General features: G+C 37.9%; 1 pseudogene; it reads right to left on the bottom strand.

Annotated features, from left to right (window-relative positions):
- Positions 1 to 8,363: 8,363 nt before the first annotated feature.
- On the bottom strand, positions 8,364 to 11,307 carry LOC149194853 (ABC transporter B family member 17-like; annotated as a pseudogene).
- Between the last annotated feature and the right edge of the window lie 301 nt (positions 11,308 to 11,608).

The following is an 11,608-nucleotide window of genomic DNA, read 5'->3' as shown; positions in this document are numbered from 1 at the left end:
AATGAATTTTCATTTCCACAGTTCATAAAAGAGTTTATAGCCTTACACAACAAAAAATGTCAACTATATCTAAACATTATTTGTCAAAAAAATAAAAATAAAGATGAATTGCATGCATGGCATGAGATGGATAATCTCAAATCAATTATCAACATATTCCTCCTTAATGCTAAGAGGGTTTACAATTTATCTCAAAGTGTGGAAAACTAGACTTCTACAACTACCTTGATTTAAATGTTTGCAAGCTATTCTAGAGCCTCTATATAAATTAGTTATATTACCTTCCTTTGCATCAAATCTTAAAGGAAATGATACTTTAAATCAAAATGTTTTTTCCAACTATGATAGACTTGATTCTGGGCTAATCTGATGGCAATCATGTTATCACAAAAATCACTATAACTTAAATTTTCTTCTCTCCAATTTCTTATTTTTCCAACTCTTAATGCATTTTTACCTATGTAGGAGATTAGAACATACTCTTCTTATAAGGATGAAAGGAAAACTGTGTTTTGCTTCTTCATCTCTAAGTACTAACCTAAACCCAAAGAAAAATAATTAATGGATGGAAAATTTTGATCTTTGGTCCTTCAATTTCTATAGTAATTTTAGCAAAATTTGATCAAAGTTTTGCTCAGAAAGTGGTTGCGGAAAAGATCACCAGAAAAGGTGAAGTAAATGATAACCAAATGTCGAGAACAATTATAAAGAAGTGGAAAAAGAGGTTAGAAGCAGTTAATTTTGAATTTGCAGAAGCCACAAGAGAAAGACAGACATGCTAGAATTTGAAAGAATCAAAGGAGATAAGGACCAAAAACACCCAGATTTTGTCAAAGTGGACCACATCAAGCGAGCAGATCAAAGAAAGAAAGTCTGTAAAAGGAAAAAAGAAAGATGGCAGAAGAGAGAATTCAAAGTATATGCCGAGATGTTGTTAGTTTGATGGAATTTCTATTTTTCTCTTGTACCTCTGAATTTTGTCTTGTATTTTGTCCTCATAGTTATTTAAGCTCTCACATCTTAAGAAGAGTCTATTGTAATGTAATGATTTGGTTGATAATGAAAAGAAGCATTGTGGGGAATGTTTATATGCCTGTATGATGATAGTTTATTTAGACCCTCAAAATTTTTAAGATTAGCTCTGAATGTTTTCTATTATTTCCAGCGATACGATGTTTTTGTTTCGTTTCTGATTGCACTGGATATACTCATGTGATATTTAATATAATACTTGTGTGATGAGTCACTTGTTAAATCATTCTTCGATCATGTTTTATGATCCCTTATCTTTCTGTTAAGTCTCGGTACGTCTCGGGTGAGATGTCTCTCTTCTCAAAAGAGGTGAAAATATTGGCCGATTTCTAGACTACCACGAATTTCCTTCTTGGTACCCTGTGTCCAAATCCAGGGTTTTTCCCTGTTAAGATTTGTGCCAACAAATGGTTCCGTTCTCTGTATTTTAAGTATTTTGAAGGGATTTGGACCATGGTATCGAGGATCCTTAGAGGAGGTCTTCAAGACTGGTGGCATGAAAAAATTGACCGATTTATTTTGTAGCAAGGGCGGTTGTTGCAGAAGAATTTAGAGTGGGTAAAGTGTTGGGTATTTTTCAATGGGGAAAATACCAAAAACCAAATAAACAAACACACAGAGACAATGCTCTGTTTGTTTTGCTCCAAGATCTTTTGTGCACACAGAAGACTTAAAAGAAATTTCACTGAGAGACAGAGTATTTCACCACAAAAAAAAAACTTTCTATTCATTAAAACCTGATACAAAGATTTACCACTGTAAAATCATTTTCATATTCACTGCTGTGAAAAACAACTTACTGCTGTAACAAAAGTTAAGTTTACATGAGCTTACTGCTGTAAAACAAAATTTACATTCGCTGGTGTAAAAACAACTTAGGCTTCACCATTTTCTTTATGCACTGCTTGTGCAAAACCACACATGGTTTTTGCTATTCCAGAAATTACATCACCTGGTTCTATCTTTTTACACACTGCTGTGTGTTTCACCTTTTACTGCGCCATCATCAATCTTTCGTTGCTGTGAACACATATGTATTTTACCTCCCGTGTGCAATGCATAAATAAAAGTCAACACACTCAAAAACATAAAAACTTATTACATATGTTTTCACATTTAATACATGCCGTATATAAGAAATATATATAAAAGACATATATTATACGTGCCCATACCCATAATAAAAAGGCCCACCTAAATCTACGTAGCACCATTAAATTCAATGACTCTCTCTCACCTACGGCGGTCAACCATAAACCTTTTACTCCACGCAATGCATTGAATTTAATATTTGCCGTATGCAGGTTTGGAGCAGCTTCGGGCAATCAACGGTTGAAGAAGGTGGAGCACATCCGACGATGGAGGGCAATATCGGAAGACCAACAAGTGCTGAACTTTATCCTCCGAGAAAATGACGTTGCGTTACGTCAGGGCTAACCCACGTGTCAGCTCCAAATTGTATCGGAGCTCCTTCCCGGATTATTCCTTCGTCGGCAAATCGCTCCGAGAAAATCCGGTGAACGGTTTCTGGCTTGGTTCACGGTTTCTGGTGGTCTGCGTTGAAATTAGATTTCAACACTCCCCTTTAATTTCAACAGCTGGGCATTCAGTCATACCTATACACTTCCTTAAAAATTCAAAGCTTCTCTGATCCAGCGGCTTTGTCAAGATGTCCGCAACCTGTTCTTGAGTCCTGCAATGTTCCAAGACAATTTCTCCATTGTTCACCAATTCTCTGATGTAGTGAAACCTTGTATCGATGTGTTTCGTTCTCTTATGAAACACTGAATTCTTTGACAAAGCAATAGCTGAGCTATTGTCACAAAAAATCACTGTCGCTTTTGCCTGCTCTTGGCCTAAGCTTCTCAACATTCTTCTCATCCACACTGCTTGACATGCTGCTGCTGTAGCTGCCACATATTCAGCCTCTGCTGTAGACAATGCTACAATGGACTGCTTCTTAGAAGCCCATGAAATGGCTCCTGAACCCATATGAAAAACATAACCGGAAGTGCTCTTCCGATCATCTACACTTCCAGCCCAATCGCTATCTGTGTATCCAACCAAATCTGAATGTTCTGAGGCATGATATAAAATTCCAAACATTTTGGTACCTTTGACATACCTCAAAATTCTCTTTGCTGCCTGCCAATGTGCCTCCTTCGGCCTCTCCATGAACCTGGAAATTAAACTAACAGCATACATTAAATCAGGCCTAGTTGCTGTTAAATACATAAGGCTGCCCACAATACTTTTATACAAGCTAGGATCAAAATCCTTGCTGCTGTCCTCTCTGCTGAGTTTTAATCCCATTACTGTGGGAGTGATGGCTGTCTTGCATTCTTGCATGTTAAATCTGTCCAAAACTTGATTTACATATCTTGCTTGAGATATAAAAATTCCTTTTTCATTTTGATCTACTTCTATGCCTAAGAAGTATCTCAAGAAACCCATGTCAGTCATTTCAAATTCATCCTTCATGACTGATTTAAAATTTTTAATGAGCTGATCATCATTACCTGTGAAAATCACATCATCAACATACAAAACAACAATTAAAATCTTACCATCCTTTTCCTTGATGTAGACTGTGGGTTCTCCTTCACACTTGTCAAATTCATTATCCAATAGATATGAATCTATCCTGCTGTACCATGCTCTTGGCGCTTGCTTCAGCCCATAAAGAGCTTTCTTCAATTTGCACACTTTGTGCTCTTCACCTTTCTTCTCATATCCAAGAGGCTGTTCCACATAGACCTCTTCCATTAACACTCCATTTAGGAATGCTGACTTCACGTCCATTTGGTAGACTTTCCATTTGTTTTGAGCTGCTATGGACAGCACTGCTCTCACGGTTTCCATTCTTGCAACCGGGGCGAAAGTCTCCTCATAATCTCTCCCATACTGCTGCTTGTAGCCTTTGACAACCAGCCTTGCCTTGTGCCTTTCTATCTTGCCTTCAACATTGCTCTTGGTCTTGTAGACCCATTTCACACCAATGACTTCTTTGCCTTTTGGTAACTCAACCAAATCCCATGTTTTGTTTCTCTCTATGGCATTCATCTCCTCATCCATAGCTTCTATCCATTTCCTATCTTTAATAGCTTCTTCAAAATGAATAGGATCATCAACATGACAATACAAGGCAAATAAGGAATTCATTCCTTCTTCATAAATTTCACTTAGATTTCTAAACTTCTTACCTCGTTCACTTGGTGTGCAAGTGCTTGAAGATGCACTTGAATTTCCTCCTTGTGGTGTGCTTGGAGAAGCACTCTCATTGATCCTCAATGGTGTCCCTTGCTGTCCTTGTGTTGGCGCTGCTGTTTGGGGATGTATTTCAGCCACCTCCTCTTCATCTTCATCATGAGACAAACAGTTCTTGACATTAACTGTTTTCTCTATGCTTCCATCCCAAGCTTCCTCTTCAATGAATTGAACATCCCTGCTGACAAAGAACTTCTTGGTAGATGGAATGTACAGCCTGTAGGCTTTGGATTCATCACTGTATCCAATGAAGATGCATTTCTCCCCTTTGCTGTCCAACTTCCTCCTTAGCTGATCTGGTATGTGTGCATAGCCCACACACCCAAAAACTCTCATGTGGGTGACTCCTTGCTTTCTCCCACTCCATGCCTCTTCTGGCACTTTGTTCATGACTGCTTTTGTAGGACACCTGTTCAATATATAAACTGCACAATGTACAGCTTCAGCCCAATACTCATTTGGCAAATGCTTTGCCTTCAACATGCTCCTTGCCATATCCATGATGGTCCTGTTCTTCCTTTCAGCAACTCCATTTTGCTGTGGGGTGTACCGAGTTGTGAACTGTTTTTGTATTCCATTTTCTCTACAAAATCTTAGGAATTCCTTGGAGATATACTCACCTCCTCTATCAGTTCTCAATACTTTTATGTGCAGCCCGCTTTGGTTCTCCACAAGTGCTTTGAAATTTTGGAATTTCTCAAAGACTTCACTTTTGTTCTTGAGGAAATATATCCAAGTCTTTCTTGTACAGTCATCAATGAATGTTAGGAAATATTGGCTGCCAGCTAATGATGGAGCTTGCATTGGCCCACACAAATCTGAGTGGATAATCTCTAAGGGTGTCTTTGCCCTTATGCTTTTCCCTGATGGAAAACTTTCTCTATGTTGTTTTCCCAAAATGCAGCCTTCACATAGGCTGTCTGGTTTCTCTATCAATGGTAATCCTCTTACCATTCCTTTTCTGCTCAATAAGTTTAGACCTCCAAAATTTAGATGCCCAAATCTCAAGTGCCATAACCAGTTCTCATCCTTTGGCATGCTTTGGAAGGCCTCTTCAGTGACTGCTGCCATTTCCCTTTTGTTCTTCATGTCTGCCCTGATCCGGAGAGGGAACATCCTGTTCCTTGTCATCTTCACTTCAGCAATGCATCTTTTGCTGGGTGGTATATCCATGATGGTGCACACATCATTTTTAAAGAAAACATTGTAGCCCTTATGGACAAGCTGTCCAATACTCAAGAGATTACATCTCATTCCGGGGACATAGTATACATCTGCTATGGTTTTCCTTTCTCCTTGCTTTGAAAGTATTTTTATTTCTCCTCTTCCCATAACAGACACTTTACTATCAGTTCCTAGTGTGACTTCTGATTTCACATTTTTATCTAGGGCAGAAAAGAAGGCTATGTTTCCGGTCATATGGTTGCTGCAACCTGAGTCTAAAAACCATATGTCCTCACTATGTGTTTCAGCCATGTTACAAGCTAACAGGACATTTTCTTGACTGCTGTTTTCTCTTGTAACATTTGCATTTTGTCTGCTGTTCATATCATGCTGTTTCTTTCTACAATCACTAGCATAATGTCCATACTTTTTGCAATAATAGCATTGAACATTAGATTTATCATACCTTTGTCCTTGAGCATGATGTTGTCCTCCTTGTTGGCTGCTGCCTTGGCCTTGGTTCTGATTTGGATTGTTGCCTCTTCCTTGTGCATTTGATGAGTTGTTCCTTCCACCTCTATTATGGCTTCTGCCTCTTCCTCTTTTGTTTCCTCTGCCTTGACCTCTGCCTCTTCCAAAGGACATCTGGGTCTTGAAGGCTTGCTCAAGAGATGAGTTTTCATTCCTACTCAACCTCTGCTCATGTGTTATCAGTGATGCATGCAGCTCATCAACTGAATAGCTTGAGAGATCCTTTGTCTCTTCAATGGTGGTGACTATGGCATCAAACCTTGAGGGTAAGACCCTCAATATTTTCTCCACAATTCTTATGTCTTCAATGGTTTCTCCATGAGTTCTCATTTGTGTGATTACACCAATCACATGAGTGAAGAATGAGTCAATGTTATCTGACTCCTTCATGTTCAAGTTCTCAAAATCCTTTCTCAGCAATTGTAGCTTTGCTGTCTTCACTCTCTCCATGCCTTGATAGGCTGTCTTAAGGGTTTGCCATGCTTCATTGGCTGTCTTAGCTGCTGCTAACCTTGGAAACATACTCTGGTCTACTGCTAGATACAACAACACACGGGCTTTTGAATCTTTCTTCCTATTTTTCTTCAGCAGATCCTTCTCTCCTTGAGTTAATGCATTGAACTCAGTTTCATCTGCTAGTTCTTCAAAGCCTTCTTCAACTATTTCCCATAAATCTTGGGAAGCAAGCAGAGCTGTCATAGTTATTGACCAGTAGTCATAGTTCTTCCCATTAAACTGTGGGAGCTGGGTGTTAAACAAACCCATACCAGTGCTTGTGCTGGCCATTCCTTGACTGTGTATTTAAAACACTGACTGTCTCTTCAATAACAAACAAGATAGCTATGAAGAATACCTGAATCCTTTGTTGTCTGAGTCTTCTGTCTGCCTGAGAAGTTTTGCTGCTGCAACAACCTTCTCCCTTCAGCTTCTTTGTCTCCTTCAAAGAGCCTAAACCTGCTCCGATACCACTGTTGGGTATTTTTCAATGGGGAAAATACCAAAAACCAAATAAACAAACACACAGAGACAATGCTCTGTTTGTTTTGCTCCAAGATCTTTTGTGCACACAGAAGACTTAAAAGAAATTTCACTGAGAGACAGAGTATTTCACCACAAAAAAAAAACTTTCTATTCATTAAAACCTGATACAAAGATTTACCACTGTAAAATCATTTTCATATTCACTGCTGTGAAAAACAACTTACTGCTGTAACAAAAGTTAAGTTTACATGAGCTTACTGCTGTAAAACAAAATTTACATTCGCTGGTGTAAAAACAACTTAGGCTTCACCATTTTCTTTATGCACTGCTTGTGCAAAACCACACATGGTTTTTGCTATTCCAGAAATTACATCACCTGGTTCTATCTTTTTACACACTGCTGTGTGTTTCACCTTTTACTGCGCCATCATCAATCTTTCGTTGCTGTGAACACATATGTATTTTACCTCCCGTGTGCAATGCATAAATAAAAGTCAACACACTCAAAAACATAAAAACTTATTACATATGTTTTCACATTTAATACATGCCGTATATAAGAAATATATATAAAAGACATATATTATACGTGCCCATACCCATAATAAAAAGGCCCACCTAAATCTACGTAGCACCATTAAATTCAATGACTCTCTCTCACCTACGGCGGTCAACCATAAACCTTTTACTCCACGCAATGCATTGAATTTAATATTTGCCGTATGCAGGTTTGGAGCAGCTTCGGGCAATCAACGGTTGAAGAAGGTGGAGCACATCCGACGATGGAGGGCAATATCGGAAGACCAACAAGTGCTGAACTTTATCCTCCGAGAAAATGACGTTGCGTTACGTCAGGGCTAACCCACGTGTCAGCTCCAAATTGTATCGGAGCTCCTTCCCGGATTATTCCTTCGTCGGCAAATCGCTCCGAGAAAATCCGGTGAACGGTTTCTGGCTTGGTTCACGGTTTCTGGTGGTCTGCGTTGAAATTAGATTTCAACATAAAGGAGGAGGTTTTGTATGCAGAACCCACACGTGACCAATACAAAATATTCTGGTGTAAGTTTCTTGAAGAACTTCATAACTGGTTGCGTCAGTTGCAGATTAAAGGAGGGGCTGGAAATTGTCTGAGACTTTTTCAATCATCTTAAATATGCAAATAGCTGCAATGTCTGCGTCAGAAAAGTACTTGAGATTTAGAAGTGCACTCGCGAGAGACCGGAATTTGAGATGAATTATTAGGTTTTCGAGCGAAGGAAAATAAACTGGGACAAATAAAATTACAACAGATAAGAAAGAAAATAAAAGCAGCAGGGCTTAAGTCCACCTAGGATTATGCAGTAGCCTACACCAAAAATCATTCCATCGCTCACATGGTGATTCATCACCTATCTGCTCCCATACCATGAAATGAATACCCATAAACAAAAACTTAGAGATCCGTTGCTAGCTGTGGCAATCCCTTTCGCCAACCCTTGTTTAAGCCCAAATTTAACTATTGCGTCAAGTGCCGAAGAAAAATTAAAATTGGCCATAGCCTTTGTTTCTCCAACGAAACAATAAGCGGTTCTAATAGAAGAAATCGCTTGCTCTGCAACCATAGTAGACTTACTATATTTCATGTGCATATTTCTCGATATTCTTATGAGAGTCCGACCGTAAAGCAATCCTCCTAGTATCAGTAAACTGGAGAGGGGTAATGTCACCAGTGCCAACCTCTATGACAAATATAAACTGGCCGCATAGCTAACAACAAAATTTGACAAATTCATGGCGAAATTGGGAATCTGAAAGCACTCCCATGCAAGATATATTAGAATCGACCAAGTTATAATTACCATCAAATGCACACTAATACCCCTAATTGAATTTCGTATCAATGAGTTGAGTAGAAATGTATTGCTACTCGACAAACATTGTGTTTGGGAAACATACCCTTTCATTGAGGGTATCATGTATGATGAGGGTGTCGTTATAAACATTGTTAGCCACTTCAGAAATATGTGTGCCGCTGGTATCAAAAAAGCCTTCTTCCTACCTGAGGACAGCTCTAAGATACTTTCTGCGCAGCACAGACGCTTGCCTTTCTATAATCCTTGTCCAGCAAAAACCCTCTGAAACACATGGCCAATGTTCATTAAACTGCTCTACTTTAAATCCACTCACAACGGATATCAGAATAATGAATAAACAGTAAGCTGATTGAGAGTTTAAAAAGATTCACCTAAAAATGCTGCAATCCATATTCCAGCTGCCAAATACAAGAAGGGCACTATTTGCTGCATCATGACCACAACAATATCTTCAATTATTAATTTACTTAACCTAATTAACTATTCAAAGATAAGGCATCTGTCAGTGTTTTACCTTGTTCGTTGTATTCACGAAATCACTATTCTTGGGAGCGAGAAGATAAGATTCTAGACTATTTATTAGTCCACTGACGACAATCAAAACGTCAGCGCCGCATAGAGATTCATCAGAATTTAATGGTTTGTTATTGAAATGTGATTTTAGTGATTCACATGTCATCTCTCCAGAATAGTTTGAAAAAATAGTTTGGTGATTCGAATGAATGGAAAACATTGAACGGAACATCGACCGGGTGTTATAAGTCCATTTGGATATTTTTTTGATGTCTTTTCAATTTAAGGTATTTGTAAATTTTGTTGGTTTTATTTATTTATTTTTTTTGTGATCGTGTAAAGAATTCACAAATTAGCTCAGAAAATAAAGGGAATTTCAATAAGATTATGAAAAGATTTTGCAATTTTTTTTAAATATGAGTTACAGCTGTCAAAAATGAAGATTTTGGGTGTTACAGAGGTTTTTGATGGTGCTCAATCCATTTCCACCATCAAAAAAATGGTTCAAACACTTCAACATTCTGAAATTTCGAATTTTTTTAACCAAATTCCTGCAAAAAATTGCCATCCAAGCAAATTTGTAGTTTTGATAGACAACCCCTTCTTTTAGGACAAGTCTATTGAGGTAGAGAAATTGCCTCCAGTGGAGTGGCCTTAACCCATGGAAAAAAATTTCAACAAATCTTAGCGTTTAAATAATGTTTTTGATGGTGAAAATGGATTCAATATCATCAAAAACCTATAACCCACCCAAAATCTTGAAGTTTAACAGCTATAACTTGATTTTACAAAAACCCTACCAAAATTTATGAAAATATTACCAACCATTCTATAATTTTCATTCTATAATTTTCAAGGCTGAAAAAACAGTATATTTAGACCACTCTCTTTTATTGTCTGATCTCTGTGGGCGTAGTTACCCTCTTTTATTGTCTGATCTCTGTGGGCGTAGTTACCCACCACGTACCGCAGAAGTCAAGAAAACGGCAATTTTACGCGGTAGTCGATGCAATTTCAATTATGTTGAACGTTTAAATCTTTTCAAGCATTCGGTGACTAATCAAAAAAATCAAAAGATACGTTATTGGTTTTGTTTTTTGTTCCTGTATAAAGGCAGATGACATGTTCAAAACAGCTCGAACATATATTGTAAAAATGTAGAAACCATTACTTACCCATACATTTTTTTTCCTCGCTAGTAAGGAATCTCTGCCGATGTCGTTAACGACCGCGTGGCGCACAAGTCAAGAAAACGTCAATCATACACTGTAGTCGATGCAATTTCAATTATATTGAACGATTAAATAATGAAATAGGTAGTCCACAAAGAATATTTAGCATTTTAAAATTGCATTTAAAAGATAATGCAAGATCAGAAACCTAATTAGGTTGACTGTTAATATATAAAATCAAGAGATACAGGATTCGTTTTGTTTTTTGGTGCTGTATAAAGTCATATGACATAAAGAGGATATAGGGGTAAAAAACAAAAGGAAACTAATATTACAAATCAATAATATTCAAAAATAGACTCTAAGAACTTAATATATTGGGGAAGAGATACGGGGTGGAATCACGAAGAGAAGGTCATCCTTGTTAAGGTTTCTAGCATGCTTCTCAATATCAATAACCTCTCTAAGCTTCCTCTAGTGGAAGTGATCAATCCTAGCAATGCCTCTAGAGTCCTCAATACATACATGGTGCTTGGATTTCTCCCAATGTTCAGCTAGAGCCGATGAGTGTTAACGATTGTGCCCAATGTCTGCAACATGCTCATGGATTCTCTAGTTAATTGACCGAACCGTTTCTCCCATATAGGGAATACCAAAGGAGCAAGGAATCAAGTACACAACTTTCATGTCCTTAGGGTCGACATGGTTTTTAATAGAACCAATAAAATTCTAATGGTAGTGAGAGGCTTGAACGAAGAGGAGACATTATTCGTTCTAAGGATATGGGCAATCATGTTCGTGGTCGATTGGATAAACAGGAGATGAACCTTGGAGATACGATCAAAACGAGAAGTTTTAACTCTTAACCCTTTACAGGCTCTTTGGAAGATCTTGAGGCCTTGAGTTCTATTATACCCATTATTTTTTAAAACTTCAAGAAGATGAGATTTCTCCTACTCTAGGTGGTTTTCATGAGAGATTCTTATAGCACAGGTAGAAAGAGTGTTGAGAACACCAAATCTTTTAGCAGTAAAATCATGAGAACTAGCATGAAGATATTGTTCCATGTGAGTTTTTTTGCGAAAATCTTGGTGC

Source organism: Pinus tabuliformis, chromosome 2_2, assembly GCF_031772625.1.
Source record: "Pinus tabuliformis cultivar Carrire ecotype Pingquan chromosome 2_2, CPIR1, whole genome shotgun sequence".
In the NCBI taxonomy this organism is placed as follows: domain Eukaryota; kingdom Viridiplantae; phylum Streptophyta; class Pinopsida; order Pinales; family Pinaceae; genus Pinus; species Pinus tabuliformis.
The sequence above is the reverse complement of the archived record's forward strand: the minus strand, read 5'-3'. Positions and strand labels throughout refer to the sequence as shown.